General features: G+C 40.0%; 5 pseudogenes; 4 read left to right on the forward strand and 1 right to left on the reverse strand.

Annotated features, from left to right (window-relative positions):
• The first annotated feature begins 11,745 nt into the window (after positions 1-11,745).
• LOC148363418 (U2 spliceosomal RNA) lies at positions 11,746-11,926 on the forward strand (annotated as a pseudogene).
• Positions 11,927-12,143: 217 nt separating this feature from the next.
• On the forward strand, positions 12,144-12,263 carry LOC148363419 (U2 spliceosomal RNA; annotated as a pseudogene).
• A 236-nt stretch (positions 12,264-12,499) lies between these two features.
• On the forward strand, positions 12,500-12,619 carry LOC148363420 (U2 spliceosomal RNA; annotated as a pseudogene).
• A 28-nt stretch (positions 12,620-12,647) lies between these two features.
• Positions 12,648-12,897, forward strand: LOC148363421 (U2 spliceosomal RNA; annotated as a pseudogene).
• Positions 12,898-13,978: 1,081 nt separating this feature from the next.
• On the reverse strand, positions 13,979-14,106 carry LOC148363422 (U2 spliceosomal RNA; annotated as a pseudogene).
• Between the last annotated feature and the right edge of the window lie 5,103 nt (positions 14,107-19,209).

A 19,209-nucleotide genomic window follows, 5' to 3' on the forward strand; every position in this document is an offset into this window, starting at 1 on the left:
TGAAAAACATACTACACACACAAAAAAGGGGTAATTTTCCTTGCAACAACAAATATAATATGAGAAAAAAAGAGAGTAAGATTAAGAAAATAATAAACTTAAATTGGGGTGAAAAAAAAAGATCCCTAAAAACACAAGACATATCAATAAAAATAATTACATATCTACAAAAATATCCACAATTATTATTACCTTTAAAGGTTTTGCAGTGTTGTGTGTATTTTTTTAGATTTGTAAATATTTTGATTCACATTTCCAGTGTTTTTTAGGGATTACGTGTTTCAGGTGTAGCTTTTTTTAAAACTGTATTGTTTCTCATTGTAGTTTGTAGTTTATTTGATACACCGAAAAATCAATATTTTTGTGTCACGCAGTTGCTTGACTATAAAGTTACTCAGCATCAAAAGGTTCAAACTTTAAATGAATTAAAACTTCACTGGTGTGATTAAGGGCTCTACAAATAAACGTGACTTGACGTGAGAGTGAAAAAATTAAATGCCATTATAATTTAGTAGAAAAATAGATTAAAAAACAAAAAAAACCAAGCCACATTTAGTGTTAATTTGACCTTGAGATAACGTCATTACCTACTGAAATTTAAAGAGCGGAGTTAGCCAAATGTAGCGGTTTTCCACATAGCTTAAAGTCATCCGTTTCATGGCAAATAGACCTGGCGTTGGCAAGATTGAATTTAATGTAATTGAATCCATGCATAAATAGGAATAAGAAAATATGTACAATAGAAAATAGAATGAAATAAGGTAAGACAATTAGTGCAATAAAACCAGTATTGAGCTACTGTCAGCTATATATAAAGTGTCTGAAAAGGCAATGTTATGTGCAAATGCTGTCATATGGCAGTGCAAAATGATGATTAATTCCGGTTCAGCTTTTAGTGTATGATACAGGGTTCACAGCAGTGGCTTTATAGAGTGGTTAGCCTAACCGTTAGCCTTAGGCCAGCCCAGCAGCACTGCTCTTGCCTTCTCCCCCTGAGTCTGGAACCCGATAAAAATCCTTGAATCACCCACTGGTGATGACAATTTCTTGCGCTCTTCAGACTTTGAGTTCGATTTAATTGATGATTTTTTTTTCAATGTAACGTGCTGCTAAAAGCTAGCGGCCGCGGTGCTTCCCAGTTTGTTTTTATTCTGAGGCGTTGACTGCGCATGCCTAGCTGGCTGTTTGACTGAAAGCATACAGCAGCCTATCACAGTCGTGCATGCAGACAGTCACACCCACCTACAGAGCGCCCTCATTAATCTGTCACTGTGTTGTACTGTCTCACAGAACACAATACACGATACAATGATATCAATGACAAAAAAGACAAAATTACTTCACTTAAAAACATGTGAAGGAGGACAACAGCGATAACCGAGGGGTCACTATATGACTTCTCACATAACACATATGAAGAGTATATTTGAAAAACCGAAGAAGGAGACATAGTTGACATTGACCCCTCCTAGGAGCACACAAAAACACATCAAAATTAGTATTCAATAGTTTTCATTGATTACTAAAATGTCATGGTCATGGTTAAGTAGGCAACAATCAGCTACCCCCCATCTGTAGCTCCTTAGATGATTAAGAGATGGCTGGAGATAAAAAAAAATCTGGGGGGTAAAATAATTACTTTTTAAATGAATTAACTTGTTACTTAGTATTGTTTTACAGTAACGTGCCCAACACTGCAACTAAGTAATGTCTGAGTAGGAAATGTAATCCAAGCAAAATGAGAATACTGGATATATATATAACTAACAAGTTATTTAGTTATTGCACCCATTTTATGAGCAGTAACTAAAAATGAAAAGAATGAGAAATTGCCACACATTTCATCCAGCTGTGCTCTATGCTTACATTTTAATTGTTGCTATTTGCGCTGCAAATCAAATTATAAGATGCGCATTCCTATGATCCTGACCGGCCATTACTGGATTGCTGTATGTATATGTCTGGTAATGAGTCCAAGGTGTCCCCCACCCACTTTTTGATGTTACCTGAGATGGGCTCCAGAACCCCCATGATCCCTGTGTTGTTATTTGATCTTTTAAGGTGTGCTTCTTAAACAATAAATTTTGGCAAAATATTCTGTCGTGGTGTGTGGTCAAATTTGACAGTTGCTATCTTTCTTATGTGTCATTTGGATCGACCACTGATTTAGCCAGATCAGAACATGGGTCGACAGAGATCTCCATTAACCCAAAAGTTAATTTTTGAGCCATCTGGTATGGCAGGCTGGAACAGTGAAGATGAGTTTCAAACTATCTGTGCGCTGTGGCCACCAACATTTGACTTTTGCCAACAAGGTCATGACCCTCAATTCAGTTCCTTCCAGGCAGCCTATCGACAGCAGGGTTAAGTTTATTTGATACTCGTGTATGTGCTATTTGGAAGTACCAAGTTTCTGAAGATATCCCGCTACCCTTTGATTCTAAGGTTTCTGTTATGTCCTCGTCCGTCCATTGTGGCCTTAAGTCCATCTGGATAAACTTCTAGACTACTAGATAGATAGATAGATAGATACTTTATTCATCCCCGAAGGGAAATTCACAAGACTAGACTAGACTATGGGCACACATTCATACTCACAAGCAAAGTTTTTTGTTATGATCCCAGGAAAAAAACAATCAGTTCATGGTACACATATTCAAATATGCTATTACACACAACCTCTACAAAACGTAACGTGGCGATTTGCAACTTCAATGCGACTTTAGTCAATCCCTGTTAAATCATTGCAGTCTAGCAATTTTAAGTTATCACTGCTATTTTAATGTTATCTTGACCAAACAGGGTACTAATATTGACCCTTATCACACACGTGACCTAACCAAGTGATGACACCTTGACAGAGAGTGAGAAACAGTAGTGAACAACAACAAAAAAGCTGTACACCATTGGCAATGACTAGTCAAACAAATATTGTGCAGCTGTCAGATAACGTGGTTCACCTTGTCAGAAACCACAAAGGGCACTTTTTGGAGAAACTGAAGATAGCATTAGCAATGCTAACTATTGACCTATATAGTCTTCCTCCTGACAAATTCACACATCAAAACAAATCGTCCAGTCTGTCTGACTTCAGTCCACACGATCTGTAACACTGTATTGTAATTGCAGTATCCTTATACACACACCTGTGCTGATCTAAAAGCTTACAAAAGTCTGGATGCTGACCAGTTCTTCACAGCTAGTTTGCGTTTCCGCACATCGTTTTGCCAAAGAATGCACCCCTGGCGTGAAATGTCCCCCTCCCCAAATCGTTGCTAAAACGGCTTCGTATCTTCGTAATGTAATAAAACAGTTAAGCACGAGGCATTTGCACCTTGTATACAAATCATTTTTGAGCATGTTGAAAATATACTGAAAATTAAGTTTTATCTTCTGAGCATGTTCCTTCACTTTTATCTGTTGATAATTTGGCAGTTCATTTGAAACAAAACTTTTCTGAGTTTTACCATTTTCACCTCCCCAAAAAAAAAAAATTCACGCATGAGATCACTCTCCTCTACCTCACACCACCGCCTCCTTTCCTCCAGCGTAATACGCTCCGAGGCCAGGACACCAAGGGTAAACGTAAGATAAAATCAGATAGAGGAGGTGGAAAAAAAACAATCATAAAGGCTCTTACTCAGCTGGGCATTGTTCACACATACTTAATCGAAAAATATTAAATTTTAAACTTTAAAGGACACCTCAAACTACGCACCCAACCTTTTAGTGTAAACCAAGCGAATCGCGGCAATAATTTGTATAGTTGAGCTTTGACATATTCTTTGTGTAACTTCCACATTGCAGATTTTTTCCTAAAAAAAAAGGAGGTGTCCGGTCAGAGACACAGCCGCCCCATAAAAATTCAAAAGACAGTATAATCGACTAAGATTCAGTTGTTCCTATGTTTAATTCTTTCTTTACACAAAATGTAAGTGCGTTTATCTGACAGGACTAGAATAGTATTTGAACAATTTACTGCGATTATCTTCACGCCTTAATATCCCTCTCATTACAGTGGAGGCGCTTAAATTACCGTAACTCCGCGACACTTGGGCAAATTGAATCAAAGTAGTGCTTCAAAACACCCATCAGGTAGCAGCAACTTCCCACAATCGTATCTGACAGCTAATGATTTGGAATATCCCCTATTGACTCAAATTTTGACTGGATGTAAATGTCTCTTTTATAACCAGTGTCAGGCACTTTACTTAAAAAAGATAGTTATCGTTTCTCACTTATTCAAAAAAGTAACTGAGTTAGTAATTGTATTACTCAGTAATAAAAGTAACAAGTTACCAGCAAAAGTAACTAATTCAGTTACTTTAAAAAGTAGTTGAATGTCAAAGAATTTAAAATGTTCTGTATATGAAACACCGTGGTGATGTCTTTTATCTGTCGTTTATTTGAAATTATGGGAATTCTGACTCTTTTTAGAATAAGTGAGAAACATTATGCACAGAATAACTTAAAAGGGGGAAATAACAAAAAAAAGACAAAAATGAAGAAAAACGAAACAAAAGTCGAAATACAATGACAAAGGGAAAAAAGAGAGATAAAAACAAAAAAAAACAATAAACTTTACATTTTAAAAACGCTAACACTGAAAAACAGAGGAAATATAATTGAATTATATATAAATCTACACAAAGAAATGAAAAAAAAAATAAAATATTTTTTTAACCTTTTTCATGCTCAACAAATTTTAAGTACACAACACAGAATACCCCAAAAATACGTATTGACCAAAAATGCTGTTTCGAAGGAACCAGCTGTTGATTGTGGGATGCAAGTTCCCTTTGTTCAATTCCTAGAACGGGCTTACGGAGATGTTTTGTTCGTGTGTGACATGAGCCAAGGTGCTGTCAAATATAGGGCTCACATTTTTCGCAGCCAAGCCCTCATTCACCTTTTCTTTCAGCGCATTAGTAAATACTAATAATGGCTAGCAATCACTAACTAAATCATAGTCACTATTTTGAATGGTGACATTATCCGAAGATCCATTGATCTGATCGGAGGAGAGCAGAAAACTGTATCAGGTGTGCTGGGACACACCCTTGTTATAGCGTTCTGCAGCCAATGTAACACACCTATTTTCACCATCAGTAGCGACGCTGTATCAGTGTAAAAATAATTAGTTTATTGAACAGTTACTGAAAAAAATAATATATAATAATTTATAACGGCAGTATTCCTACACTGCTGGTTACTTCAATCTTCCTCTACCCTTGCAACAAATGGACTGTAACAGCAAAGGTGTAAAGCAAAATCCAAGTCATGGAGATGTGATGCTACAGGAAACTGAAGCACAATTAAAGGGCAAGTTGGTTCCTGTAAAGAACTGCTGTTAATTGTGTGCAGATGAAAACTGCAGTGGTATGGTCATATCAAAAGATCATCAGGAATGAGCACGATTATTCTCCGGGGCACAGTACAAGGGGGCAGAAGGAGAGAAAGACCAAAAAAAGAACTGGACTATAAACATAAAATACATGACCCAAAAACAGGCCACGAACCGACAGCAGTAGAGAAAGCTTTCCAGAGTTGTGTCTTCAGTGGTGCCCTGACGACTCAGGTGGTTAAGGGATCTGTGAAAGTTGTGATTAGTATTATATAGACCAGTGGTTTTTAACCAGTGTGCTAGGGTAGTGTGCCGTGAGCAGTGTTGGGACTAATGCGTCCCTGTGATAAAATTGATATGTCGCCTGCCAGTAATGTTGACCGCAGTATAGAATAAATTTGTACCCCCCCAAAAAAATCTATAAATCACCATTTTCACCTTTTGGCCAACTTTCCCTTGCTTTATAAAATAATTTTAGGCTACCCTATTCTCGACATAGTAGTCTGTACAACCTTTTGAGGCTTCTTGTGATAATTGGCTTTACAAATTGTGATGGTCGATTCTTCTTAGACAAGTGCAAAATAAGTACTTTTTCAACAAAATCCAAAACAACCACATCTGCCTAATTTGCCAAGGGAGTGTGGCTGTTTTCAAAGAATATATTATCAAGAGGCCCTGCCAGATGAAACCTGCTGACTACAAAAAGCTAACAAACGCCTTGAATAGGTGAAGCAACTGGAAGCTGTTTTAAGGACAGAGCAGCGCTTTTTCACGAGGTCCTGCGAGTCAAATATAAATGCTACAAAGAGGAGCTACGAGGTCGTGATGCTGATCGCCAAGCACTGCAAACCTTTTGCGGAGGGTGAAAAGTGGGCCTCCAAGAGTGGTTAACTTTTTTGGTCCCCATTGTCACTTTGTGTGTCCACTCAAAAATACACAATGACTACAAAACTAAATATCAAATATAGTGCTTAAAAACAGGGACCTCATATATTATTTTGCTTTCATTCTGAAAATACTACTACAATAATACTTCATTACACAATTCCATTCCAGAATTATTTACTCCAAAAATACCACAAAAAGACAACTACATTAAAATCACAATTTTACTAAAAATATGACAGAAATACTCCTGTGGAAATACTACAAATATTTTACAAAAATATTACTAAAATACTGCTTTGGAACTACAACAATTATACTTCTAATGAAATACTAGAAAAAAAACAATACATAATACTACAATATAAAAAACTAACAAACATGCTAATAGGGAAATAATTCAACATACAACAGAAATAGTACAAAAATACAAAAAAAATAATACTAAGGTAATACTACAAAAACAACTATAATTATAAAACTACTGTAATACTACAAAAATAATATGAAAATAGGGCAGCGGACCAGAACGAACACAGGACCCACTTGCGTGCGTTTCTCTTTTGGATGAAGGGAATGGATAGTACACACGATCCGTAGCAGGTTGCCCAGACGCGGAAGTGGTATTTCTGTGGTGAGCGAAGGCGGTGCAGATAATGGATGGATGGATAATTCGAAAATACTACAGATATACAACAACAAAAATCTAATTTCAAAATATAACAAAAATACTGTACTACAGAAATACTACTATGGAAATACAGGCTTTTAACTAGGACAAAAAAATACGATCACATAACACCGATTTTGGCTAAGCTGCATTTGCTCCCAATTAGCCTTAGATGTGATTTCAAGGTTCTCTTAGTATTATACAAAATCACACATGGACTTGCTCCCTCTTATCTTTCAGATCTGATTTACCCCTATGTCCCGGTCCGAAGCCTACGATCTGAGGGTGCCGGTCTTCTGGTGATCCCAAGAGCAAAGAAGTGTTCTGCTGGTTCGAGAGCGTTCTCCATCCGGGCACCAGTGCTGTGGAATGCTCTTCCCCCTGAGATCCGATCTGCAACCTCAGTGGAAATGTTTAAATCTAAACTTAAAACTCACTTCTACTCCATAGCATATGAATAACCTACTCTTCTCGTCGGCTGAAAAATAGTCTGTGTAATATAGTGTAATAAGCTGTGAAGCCCTTTGAGACTTCGTGATTTAGGGCTATACAAATAAAAATGACTTGACTTGACTTGACTTAACCAGTATCCGGTATTTTGCCGAGAATGCACTGATCAAAATTAGAGAACACGTTCAGATGCCTCGCATTTAAACTGCTAGTTTCACTGACTTCGCAAGATGATGGGCCTTTCTAAATTAACTGAAAGCCTTTGGCAACAGGTTGTTAGGATGAAAACGAATCAGCCACAGAAACTCAAGTTGATTGTACCAAATCTTGAGATTTCAAGATTATTACTTTTATACAAAACTACAAATTCATTCAAGTCGCCCAAGAAGGCTGGTCATCCACAGAAGACCAATGCAACACAGGACAGATCACTGAGAGGATCTCAATCGGTAATCGTTTCCACACTGCAGCTGGAATTGAATGAATGAATGAATGAATGAATGAATGAATGAATAAATGAATGAGTGAATGGGTAGTCGTTTCCACACTGCAGCTGGAATTGCTCGCCAGTTCAGTGCTGACCATGGTAAGGATTTGTCTTGCCATACAGTGGCTCGCCTTTTATGAGCATTTGGACTAAGGGCCCACACTGCAGTGACCAAACCTCTTACTAGCCCAAAAATACAAACGCTAGACTGAGCTTTGCTGGGGAGCATGGTGTGTGGACAGAGACCTGGTCCAAAATTCACTTCAGTAAAGATCTATCTATCTATCTCTATACTGAAGCAATATCACCCTAGTTGGAGGTGACTAGAGTCAAGAACACACTCACATTCATCCCAGCCTGACACCGAACATTAAACTCGCAGCACAACAAGCTGTGAGTTGCAGTGCCATACAAACCTTCATCAGCAGAGAAGCCCTACAGCATAAACTGGTTTACCTCATTCACATTATATGTGCCCCATCAGTCATTCTAAACTATCCTTCGCCATTCACATCAATTCCTAGCGCGCAGTTTTGCATCCATTAAATTTGCTAATCCCACATCCACAGCATGTTTAACCCCATCATGTTGGTTTAAGATCAGGTAATTGTATAATTATAATCCTGTGCAGTCCTTTGAGACATTTTGTGATTAAGGGCTATATGAATAAATGTGACCTGACTTGATTTGAATCCATCCAACCATATTTAGGCCTGCCTCTCATTCTATTTCCCACCACTTCTGCACTTTTTACTCTCTTAGTCAAACAAACTTGCACTTGCAAACTATGCAATCTTTCCATTTGTCCAAACCATCTCAACTCACCATTTTAGTGATGAAAGCAAATCTAATTTATTTGGGTCCGATGGGAAGCATTATGTTCGGCCTTTAGTTATTTTGTCTGAAAAGTGTTGTAGTACCATAATATACCGTAAATTCCGGACTATAAGCCGTTACTTTTTTACATAACGTTCAACCCTGCGGCTTATTCAGTGATGCGACAGCCACCAGCGGCGCTCAAGTTCAAGGCACATGACGCAGCTTACAAGCTAAACGCAATCGAACAGTCTGATAATGATGGAAACAGAGCTACTGCACGCAAATTTTTACCTTATGAGCATGCTGCTAACGTGTTTTTGAATGAGGGAGCGTGGGTCGAAGTCGATATGACAAAGTCTCTTTCCCACACTAAAGGAGGACGACCTTGATGACATCAGTTATAGGGAGGAAGATGAGAACTGTTTACCGTGATTTCTATATATGCGGTAAGTTTTTTTTTAACAGATCCGCGAAATGTTTTACGAGCGTGTTGTTACTAGCGTTTTTCTACCCTTCACAGGCACGGTCTGGGATAAAAGTTTTAATATTATTATAAAAGCTTTGAAAACTCTCTTGGTGTACCGTCTTTCTTTGTAAATATTTGTAACCATGTATAATATGTATTTGCAACTGTATATTTCTGTAATGTATTTAATTGTATTTATTTTGGACAGTTATTCTGATAAGTCTTGCACTGACCAATTAAAAAGAAGGGGCGTAACAGACGCGGGGGGTGATGGGAAGTGGGGACCGATAAAGGTGAGTGTTTGTGGACACGGCAGACAATAGTGGATATATATTTTTCCCACCCTTACCTTTGGAAATATACACTTTTTTTCCTTGGATTACTTTTAACGGGACCTGGACTCTGCAGGTTTGCATTAAATGATAACTACCGGTATCATTTTCCATTCATTCCTGGCTGTGGTTTTTGAACTGTGTACTTTGATGCTAGGGCTTTGATCGAGTCTCGCACCAATACCTCTTCAGGGTATTGCAAAAATGTGGTTTTCCCCAAAAATACATCAAGTGGGTAGGACTGCTATACCGAGACATCTACAGCAAATTCATGATTAACGGGAATTTATCGGAAGCAATCGAGATCAACTGCGGTGTACGTCAAGGTTGCCCTATGTCTCCCCTTCTCTATGTTCTTTGCATTGAACCTTTGGCACAAATGTTAAGAAAAGATAGATTTGTCGAAGGCATCAATATCCCAAGAAGTGGGGGACAAATTACCAAGTGTGTTTTGTACATGGATGATTTTAATATTTTATGTACTGACCGCGCGTCTGTTGGAAGAGCCCTTGACTTGACTGACCTGTTTGGGAGGGCGTCTGGGTCGAGGCTAAATAGAGAAAAATCACAAGTGAAGTTTTATGGAATGTGGAAAGAGACAGAAAAGGCAGGACTCCCGCTGACGGTGTTAAAGACAGACCAGAAAATCCTAGGGATAAAATTCAATGCGGATGGAGGAGGCGAGACCAACTGGGATGACGTGACAAGGAAAGTTAAGCAAAAACTTGTTTTTTGGTCACTAAGAAAACTGACAATAGAGGGGAAGGTCCTAATCATCAAAGCGATCATCCTCCCAATGCTTTTGTCAATCAGTTTAATTTTTATGCCTAAAAGAAACGTGCTGTTACAACTGGACCGAGCCATCTTTCGCTTTGTCTGGGGCTCAAAGTGGGAAAGGATAAAAAGAGATACAATGAAAAAGAAAAAGGAAAAAGGGGGGAAAGGAGTGCCTGACCTCCAGCTTTTCCTGGGAAGCAAATATGTCTCTCTCCACTTCCAAAACGCTGTGGGCCCACCCAACAACCCGAAAAGTCAAGCAATGACCCGGTTTTGGATGGGCTCATATTTGCGGAAGCTAAAGCTTGTACCAAACAATCGTTTGATTCGAGTTTCATTTAACTTGCCAACAACACATCTCTTTATTCAGGATTTTCTGAAGAAGTTTGATTTGGAAACACAAGAATGTCACACTTTACAAAACCACAGGGCCCTTATTGCTATTGTGCAAGTGCGAGCAACAGTAAGCCCTGTGCGGGGGCTTCCGTTTGGCGAATCCACAACGGTTTGGAGCAACGTCAATCATCCTGCCCTCCCAAACAGACTACGAGACTTGTCATGGATGGTGGCTCATGAAGTTCTCCCAGTCAGAGCTGTAATGCACCACCGAGGAATGTCAGCGACTTCGACGTGCCCTCGACCTGGCTGTGGCGCCCAGGAGTCGGTGAGGCACCTTTTTTGTGAGTGCAGCGCTGCCCAGGTCTTGTGGACAATGGCCGAACAACTAGGAAAGTTCCCGGACTTGCCAGCAGGAGAGGTCCCTGATGCACAGTACGTGCTTTACGGGGTGAGTCGGTCGAGGAGGCCTCGGAACGACTTTGCCAGGGACTGGCTCACTCTCGCCGCCATCAAGGACGCCATCTGGACCTCCAGAAACCTGCTGGTATGGAGGTGCAGGCAGATCCCCCCCGTGGCTGTGCTCCAAATGGCTGCAGATACCATACAATCTGCGAGCGGCGGGCCTAGGACGCAGCCATAAAGAAGACTCGTCTGCACCCACCCGGAGGGGGGAGCCGGAGCTACACTGTGGGAGTCCCGGCAGCAACGGCCTGGGTTGTGGAACCCAGAAGGGAGAGGACCCACGCAGAAGGGAGAGGACCCACACAGAGGACTGGAAGAATGCTGCTTGGGAGGGTGGGATGGCAGAGCTATGCCCTTGCACAATAGTATTGCCTCTTACACGCTGGTTAACTACTGTTAAAAGAAAATAACTCTGAAATTGTTTAATTGATGTTGGAAATGTCAGGAAAATGCCAACCGTAGTCCCAGAATGTTGTACTATCTATGGAGTTACAACTGGGAAGAGACGGTGAACGGTGCATTCGCAATGATCGCAGCAAGGCTTCAGGGCTAGGACCTTAGCTTTGCCTTTTGGCTGAGAGTAAGTGTCCCGGCTCCTAGGCTTTGTAGCGTATTATGAACTGACCGATAACGGATAATGGATAATGAATAACGAAGATAGAACAATAACCCTTAAAACCCCCCCCCTTAGCTTGGCCTTCTTTTGCCAGGACCTTAACTTGGCCTTTTGGCCTTAGCAAGGCTTTGATGCTAGGTCCTTAGCTTGGCCTTTTGTGTACTTTCTATGAAGTCACTATCTTTGATTTTTGCATTTCGGAGATGGAATATGAGCTTGCTCTGTCCACTCCACGCATCGGCCCGGTATTGCAGTACCTCCGGGAACGGTGCATTCGCAATGATCGCAGCAAGGCTTTAGGGCTAGGACCTTAGCTTGGCCTTTTGGCTGAGAGTAAGTGTCTCGGCTCCTAGGCTTTGTAGCGTATTATGAACTGACCAATAACGGATAATGGATAATGAATAACGAAGATAGATCAATAACCCTTAAAAACCCCAAAAACCCCGCTAGGGCCTGACTGTGATTTTGGCCTGGACAGATCTATTGTGTGGCCCACTTAGCTTGGCCTTTGCCATGATCTTTGATTTTTGCAATCCGGAGATGGAATAAGAGCTTGCTCTGTCCACTCCACGCATCGGCCCGGTATTGCAGTACCTCCGGGAACGGTGCATTCGCAATGATCGCAGCAAGGCTTTAGGGCTAGGACCTTAGCTTGGCCTTTTGGCTGAGAGTAAGAGTTCCGGCTCCTAGGCTTTGTAGCGTATTATGTATTGACCGATAACGGATAATGGATAATGAATAACGAAGATAGAACAATAACCCTTAAAACCCCCCCCCCTTGTTATCTTTGATGCTAGGTCCTTAGCTTGGCCTTGTTGTTTTTGGACTGTGGCTTTGATGCTATGTCAGTCCTTAGCTTGGCCTTTGCCATGATCTTTGATTTTTGCAATCCGGAGATGGAATAAGAGCTTGCTCTGTCCACTCCACGCATCGGCCCGGTATTGCAGTACCTCCGGGAACGGTGCATTCGCAATGATCGCAGCAAGGCTTTATGGCTAGGACCTTAGCTTGGCCTTTTGGCTGAGAGTAAGTGTCCCGGCTCCTAGGCTTTGTAGCGTATTATGAACTGACCGATAACGGATAATGGATAATGAATAACGAAGATAGAACAATAATCCTTAAAAACCCCTTGTGTTTCTATGAAGTCACTATTTTTGATTTTTGAATTTCGGAGATGGAATATGAGCTTGCTCTGTCCACTCCACGCATCGGCCCGGTATTGCAGTACCTCCGGGAACGGTGCTTTCACAATGATCGCAGCAAGGCTTTAGGGCTAGGACCTTAGCTTGGCCTTTTGGCTGAGATTAAGTGTCCCGCTCCTAGGCTTTGTAGCGTATTAAGAACTGACCGATAACGGATAATGGATAATGAATAACGAAGATAGATAGATAGATAGATAGATAGATAGATAGATAGATAGATAGATACTTTATTCATCCCCGAAGGGAAATTCACATTTCCAGCAGCATCCCTGAGCTGAGAACAATACAATAATAAAGCAAAATAATACAATATACAAATACCCAGTGTGACGTGCAAATGCCCACTGTAGCGTGTTATATAGAATAACTAAATAGTCCTACACAGAATACATACTGCAATAAGATTCGGTAATATGCAATGTAGGTGGTGTGGTTTACTGTGGGCTTTTACTCTGCCAGGTAGAGTTAAAGAGCCTCATGGCATGAGGAAGAAAAGATCTCTTCAGACTGTCCGTAGTACAAGACATTGACAGCAGTCTGTCGCTGAAACTGCTCTTCTGTCTGGAGATAATGCTGTGTAGTGGATGCGATGGATTCTCCATGATTGACCACAGCTTTTCCAGTGCCCGTCTCTCGGCTACTGTTGTCAGGCTGTCGAGCTCTGTGCCCACAACAGAGCTCGCTTTCCTAGCCAGTTTATTGAGACGAGAGGCATTCTTCTTCTTGACGCTGCCTCCCCAACACGCTGTCGCATAGAAGAGAGCGCTTGCCACAACTGTCTCATAGAATATTTTTAGGAGCTTTTTGCAGATTTTGAAGGAGGCCAGCCTTCTGAGGAAGTAAAGTCGGCTGACCTGTCCTGCTGCTCCTCTCAGGCCCTATGGATTAGTGGTGAAAAGCCCCCTGCCTCACCCCCATTTTATTTCACTATGTGACATTAGATGATTTCATTAAATTTATGAGGGGGGTTTTGGGGTTTTTAAGGGTTATTGATCTATCTTCGTTATTCATTATCCATTATCCGTTATCGGTCAGTTCATAATACGCTACAAAGCCTAGGAGCCGGGACACTTACTCTCAGCCAAAAGGCCAAGCTAAGGTCCTAGCCCTAAAGCCTTGCTGCGATCATTGCGAATGCACCGTTCCCAGAGGTACTGCAATACCGGGCCGATGCGTGGAGTGGACAGAGCAAGCTCATATTCCATCTCCGAAATGCAAAAATCAAAGATGATAATTTGATCAAATTTGTGAATTACAAATCCAGAACCACAGTGTCACAAAAGAGAGGCATAATACCAGAGCCTTTATCCCATATAAAAAAATTACCATGTATCTCCCTCCCGCACTTAAGATTGTTGAGGCTCATTTTGACCATAAATAACGGTTCTAAAACAAAGTACAAGCAGAGTTATATTGTCAAAATGTCACAAACTGCAAACGAGGATTCTATTTACCTTTGGTGAAAAGACGGCACGAGGCAGAGAAAAGTGCGCTGTGTGCATAGCTCCATCCCAGCCCTACCGCTCACTCCATCAAATTGCTCTGTATGCTTGGATGGCGTTTCTGGTGATTTACTATTTCTTCCATGGGTTTTTGTAATAAAGTGTCTCTACAGTGAACCTAAATTGTTAATTGAGCTTTCCATATAAAGGACTCCTTAGCAACATACAGCCAAAACTGGGTCTGTTATCGGGACACCTGGACTGTAAACTAGTGGAAACTATGCCCTCTACTGTATATGCTCGACCGAACCACTCGTACTAAAAGTGCTGCGTCGGCTATGTGCGCACTAGATTCATTTCAGTGCTTACAAAATTGGAACGCTATAGATGAAAATTCTGTGATAAGGATTTTATGTCCGAGCCATATGTACCTATTAAAAGAGCCATAACTTCACACAAGTACACTGGATTTTTATGGTGTTGGTTCTACAGTACTATTTAGAGACCAAACAGACTCCAAAAGCCAAAGGCAGGTTTTACCTTGAGCAGTGTTGGGCACCTTACTTTATAAAAGTAATTGGTCATAGTTACTAGCTACTTCTTACAAAAAGCAACCGTGTTAGTAACTGTATAGTAATAGTACCTAGTTACCAGTAAAAATAACTATTTCCATTACTTGTTGGACATCACATACTTTAATATTCTGGGCATCATTCGAGTCAGTTGAATAAAGAGAAAACAGGTAATTGTGTGATAGAACCTTGTAGTGCTCGTCACCAGCAACATATTTATCCTACACTTTAAATACAACAAAAATAAACAGTAATCAATAATATAAAAAAACAATCAGCAGGAAAAAATATAAAGTTAGTTTGAAAATTAAATTTACTTTAAAAGGTCCGTTGTAGGGATGGTGTTGGAATTAAATATCAAAATGTACAGTTTACCAAATTGTTGGAATTAGTTATCTGACTCCATTAACCGAACACAACCTACATTCACCCAACAATTTATGCACGCTCGTTTCTTGAGGGAAAAATGAACAGGAAAGCCGACATTTCCACACGGGGGCAGATCTATTTTCCCTAACAATTTAACTAAGTGTACTCCATCCAAAGCGGCCGAATTAGCAACGTTGGAGTCTGTGGGAAGCCTTCTTCTGAAGTCCTTTAGCTTGTTTCTATTGGCCATCTTCTCCCCGCAAAATGGTGTGCCGGCTCCTCTCATGGGCGAGCTAAGGAAGCCCCCTGGGCTTCACCATTCCGTAGACGAGCGTCCCGATGTCTGGGGTACTCAAAACAATGCCTGCGTCAACAACGTCTGGATGTGCTGATTATCTTATCAGCAGTACGTCACGTTCCTGTAAACATGCCTGCCCTGAACCTTCACTGCTCATTGAATAATGGCACAGTCAGTAAATAATTATAGCATTAAACTCAATAAATGTAACTTGTATTCAATCGTATAAAATCCTTTATAATCAAATGTATAAAATCCTTCAATGGGAATTCAGTCTTTTTTTTAGAGAACTGGCCTTTTCCACTTTGCTCACTAAAAAGACTAATTTGGCTCCCAAAAGGCTCTTCAGGTTGTTTTTGTTTTGTTTAATACATATCTTGGCATTTATTATTTTTTGTAATGAATTACTTTAAAAAGGGGAAAATAAAGCAAAATAAGCATTTAAATGTTAACACTCAAAACATAGGAAACCTGAAATGAAAATGAAATATTTATAGAGCTACAAAAAAAAGACAAAATACAAAACAATTTTAACCTTTTTATACTCGACAAATTCAAAGTCAACAGCACAGAATCCATTAAAAGAATGCATTTTGACCAATCACAAAAATAGCGTCCCGAGGGAACCGGCTAAAGATTCCGATAGAGCTGTTTTTTTTTTTGCGGATGACATGATGAGTTGATTGCCGCCACATTCACCAATTTTCGTTTTCTTTTGGCGCTTATTAAATACTATATTTTTAGTCGCTACCCAACCTAATGGTAGTCTCTATTTTAAATGGTGACATGATCTGAAAAGATGTGTCATAAACAATTCGTAGTAGAGTGGGACACCGCTTCATTCAGAGTAATGTTACGTAATGACCTTATTATAAAACTGAAATTGAGCCACAAACAGGTTTAAACTATGAGGATCTGACCAGGATGGAAGAGTCGATCCTGATCACTATGTCTTTACCCTCAAAAATGGGCAACAAAGTGTGTTACTGATGCTTTTGACTTTGTTCCCACATTTTTAGGAAAACAAAAACCTCCCAGAGGTCGTTTGCCCATTCCCAACCAGTACACAGTTTCAATGGCTGGAAATCCCCATGTGCACAAAGAGGCCAGATATAATTCCACAGCACTGCAGGCATGGGAGGGAGCTAGCAGTATCTATATGCTCGGAACTTTTATCTGGGAAAATCCTGAAGGTTGTGCAACCCATTGTTGATTGCACAGGTTTGCAAGTATTTCTTACTGGATTCTAACTAAGTTTAATATAGTACGGGAATTATATCGGCAATTGTTGTTGTTGTTTATTTTTTTTACATACACATTAAAATATAGCGCATTGGTTAGAAGAAACTATTAAAGTTTACTTACTTTTTTACAACATCTATAAGAAAAGTACACTTTAAAACGATAAAAATAATCTTTATTTCATGGGGACACTGCGATCAAACGTAGTTACCCATGTGCCGCTAATACATTAGATACAGTACTGTATAATTAGCTAAGAGGCTAGTTTTAATCCCCACAACGTTGAATTTGATTTATTTTAAAATCAACATCAACTGAAACAAAAAAAACAAAACAAAACAAATGTAAAATGATTGGCTGAAACTGGATTTGGCTTTTTTTTAAATTTATCATTTTTTTTTTTTTTTTACCAAAACGGAAATCTAATGGGATCGTTGTAGCAGTTTATTCATGCGCAAAGGTTCCCTTCTAAATGAAGCAGCCCTAAACTAAAATACTAGCCTGAGTAAATATTTGTTTTTTGTCGTTTACATCTGAAAATGAGGTTAAGTGTTAAAAAAAAATTTGGGGGTCTTTTTAAGGGGACAAAAGCAGGAGTCTGACTGACCCATGCATTAGTTGCCCATCCTATATAACAATAATGGACGTCATCGATGTTAAAATACATTTCTGTTGGCTCAACTCAAAGTCTCTTGGTGAAGACTTAATTTTAGATGCCCTTCAAAAAGATGATGGTCAAGTCAAGTCACATTTATTTATATAGCCCTTAATCACAAAAATGTCTCAAAGGACTGCACAGGATTTCAATTACACAATTACCTGATCTTAAACCAACATGGCTAGGTTTTGTTTCAAATGATCAACTCCAGCCCACATCTTAGTGTCCATGCTTTTTTGTGCAAAACACAAGTGTACAGTAGCAATACCAAGAAACAGAGGAGGCGGTCGTCGTTTTTCACCTCAAAGGGCCTCTGCATGAACACCCACATGTTACTGTAACTGTCGTGCTGGAGCCAGCTGCTGATAACTTCCTTCCTTCTTTGTTTACTGTTATGCTGAGCTGCAGCAAGCTTATCTTCTGTTGAAAATGGGCAGACACATTTTACGTACTTCTTACCTAACAAGAAAGAGCCATCTTGCAAACCTTCAATGTTTCCTCCATGGTTTAGTTTGAAGAACAAATTTACTGTTCTGATCAAACTAAAATGGAGCAGTTCTATGTTGCTCATTTGCGTCAGTGATGGGTGCGTTACTGAAAAACAGTATTTAGGTACAGTTACAGGTCATTTCCTTTAAAAATTAACCCAGCTACACCCCAGATGAACGACACCAAAAAGTAGTGCCTTACTCGAAAACAGGTGTGAGGTACCTATGGCTCTGAGTCATTTATGGCTCTTTTCATGAGTGCATATGGCTTAGAGATCAAATTTACGCATAACCCATTTCTCTGTGGCATTTTGGAGTCATACGGTAATCCTGCGATTTTAGTATCGTATTTTCCGCACTATAAGGCGCACCGGGTTATAGGGCGCACCCCCAAAAAATACCTTTTGGTCCTATATCTTCCATACATAAGGCGCACCGGATTATAAAGCGCTACAACGGGAACGTGGACAAAACAGTCAGATAGTTCAGTCCAACTTATTACCCCCTTAACATTCCGAAAGCTTGCAAAGAAGCAAATACGTGTCGTAGACACGTGTGGATGCGGTGTCCGTACGATGTCACTCAAATGCATCGTTCCAAATATCATTCGGAAGGTTAAAGTCTTGGGATTCAAGAAATGCCAACCATTCCTTAGTTTCTATTTTCTTTTTCGCTCACTTGGAATTGAGTTTAATTTAAAAAAAAAAAACCATCACAGAAAATCGAGATCACTCCGAAACAAGATACTGGGAAAATATATAGCCGGAGTAGCTCACCGAAGTCGTTGCGTTCAAGAATAATGTGCAACCATGGTCCTCTTATATCCGTGAGTGTAGTAAATCCAGGAGAGTAAAATATTTACAAATAGAGAATGCTAAATCATGTTACTCTATGCCGTAGACAACCAAACTTGCTATTCACATTCATCTTTTTCGGCCAATTGCAGGCTTTGTTTTGCCCCTTTAGCCTATGCGAGCCTGTAAATGATAAAAAGGATCCGCCCCCTTTACCTCCGAATAACTTTAGCCAATAGTGATCGATTCAAATGATGATTGACACATTGGCTGGGAAATGAAACGCCGGCAAGTGCATCCCAGCATACACCGCGGACCACATCGCCTACGAGGAAAAATCTAGTCGGCAGCTGCTTGCCTTTGTTGCGAGACCTTGCGACTTAATATTGATCCATATATAAGGCGCACTGTATTATAAGGCGCCATGGTCAGTTTTTGAAAAAAAATAAAGGCTTTTAGGTGCGCCTTATAGTGCGGAAAATACGGTACATATAAAC

The sequence above is a fragment of the Urocampus carinirostris genome, chromosome 7 (assembly GCF_059441175.1).
Source record: "Urocampus carinirostris isolate Australia breed hairy pipefish chromosome 7, RoL_Ucar_1.0, whole genome shotgun sequence".
NCBI lineage: Eukaryota > Metazoa > Chordata > Actinopteri > Syngnathiformes > Syngnathidae > Urocampus > Urocampus carinirostris.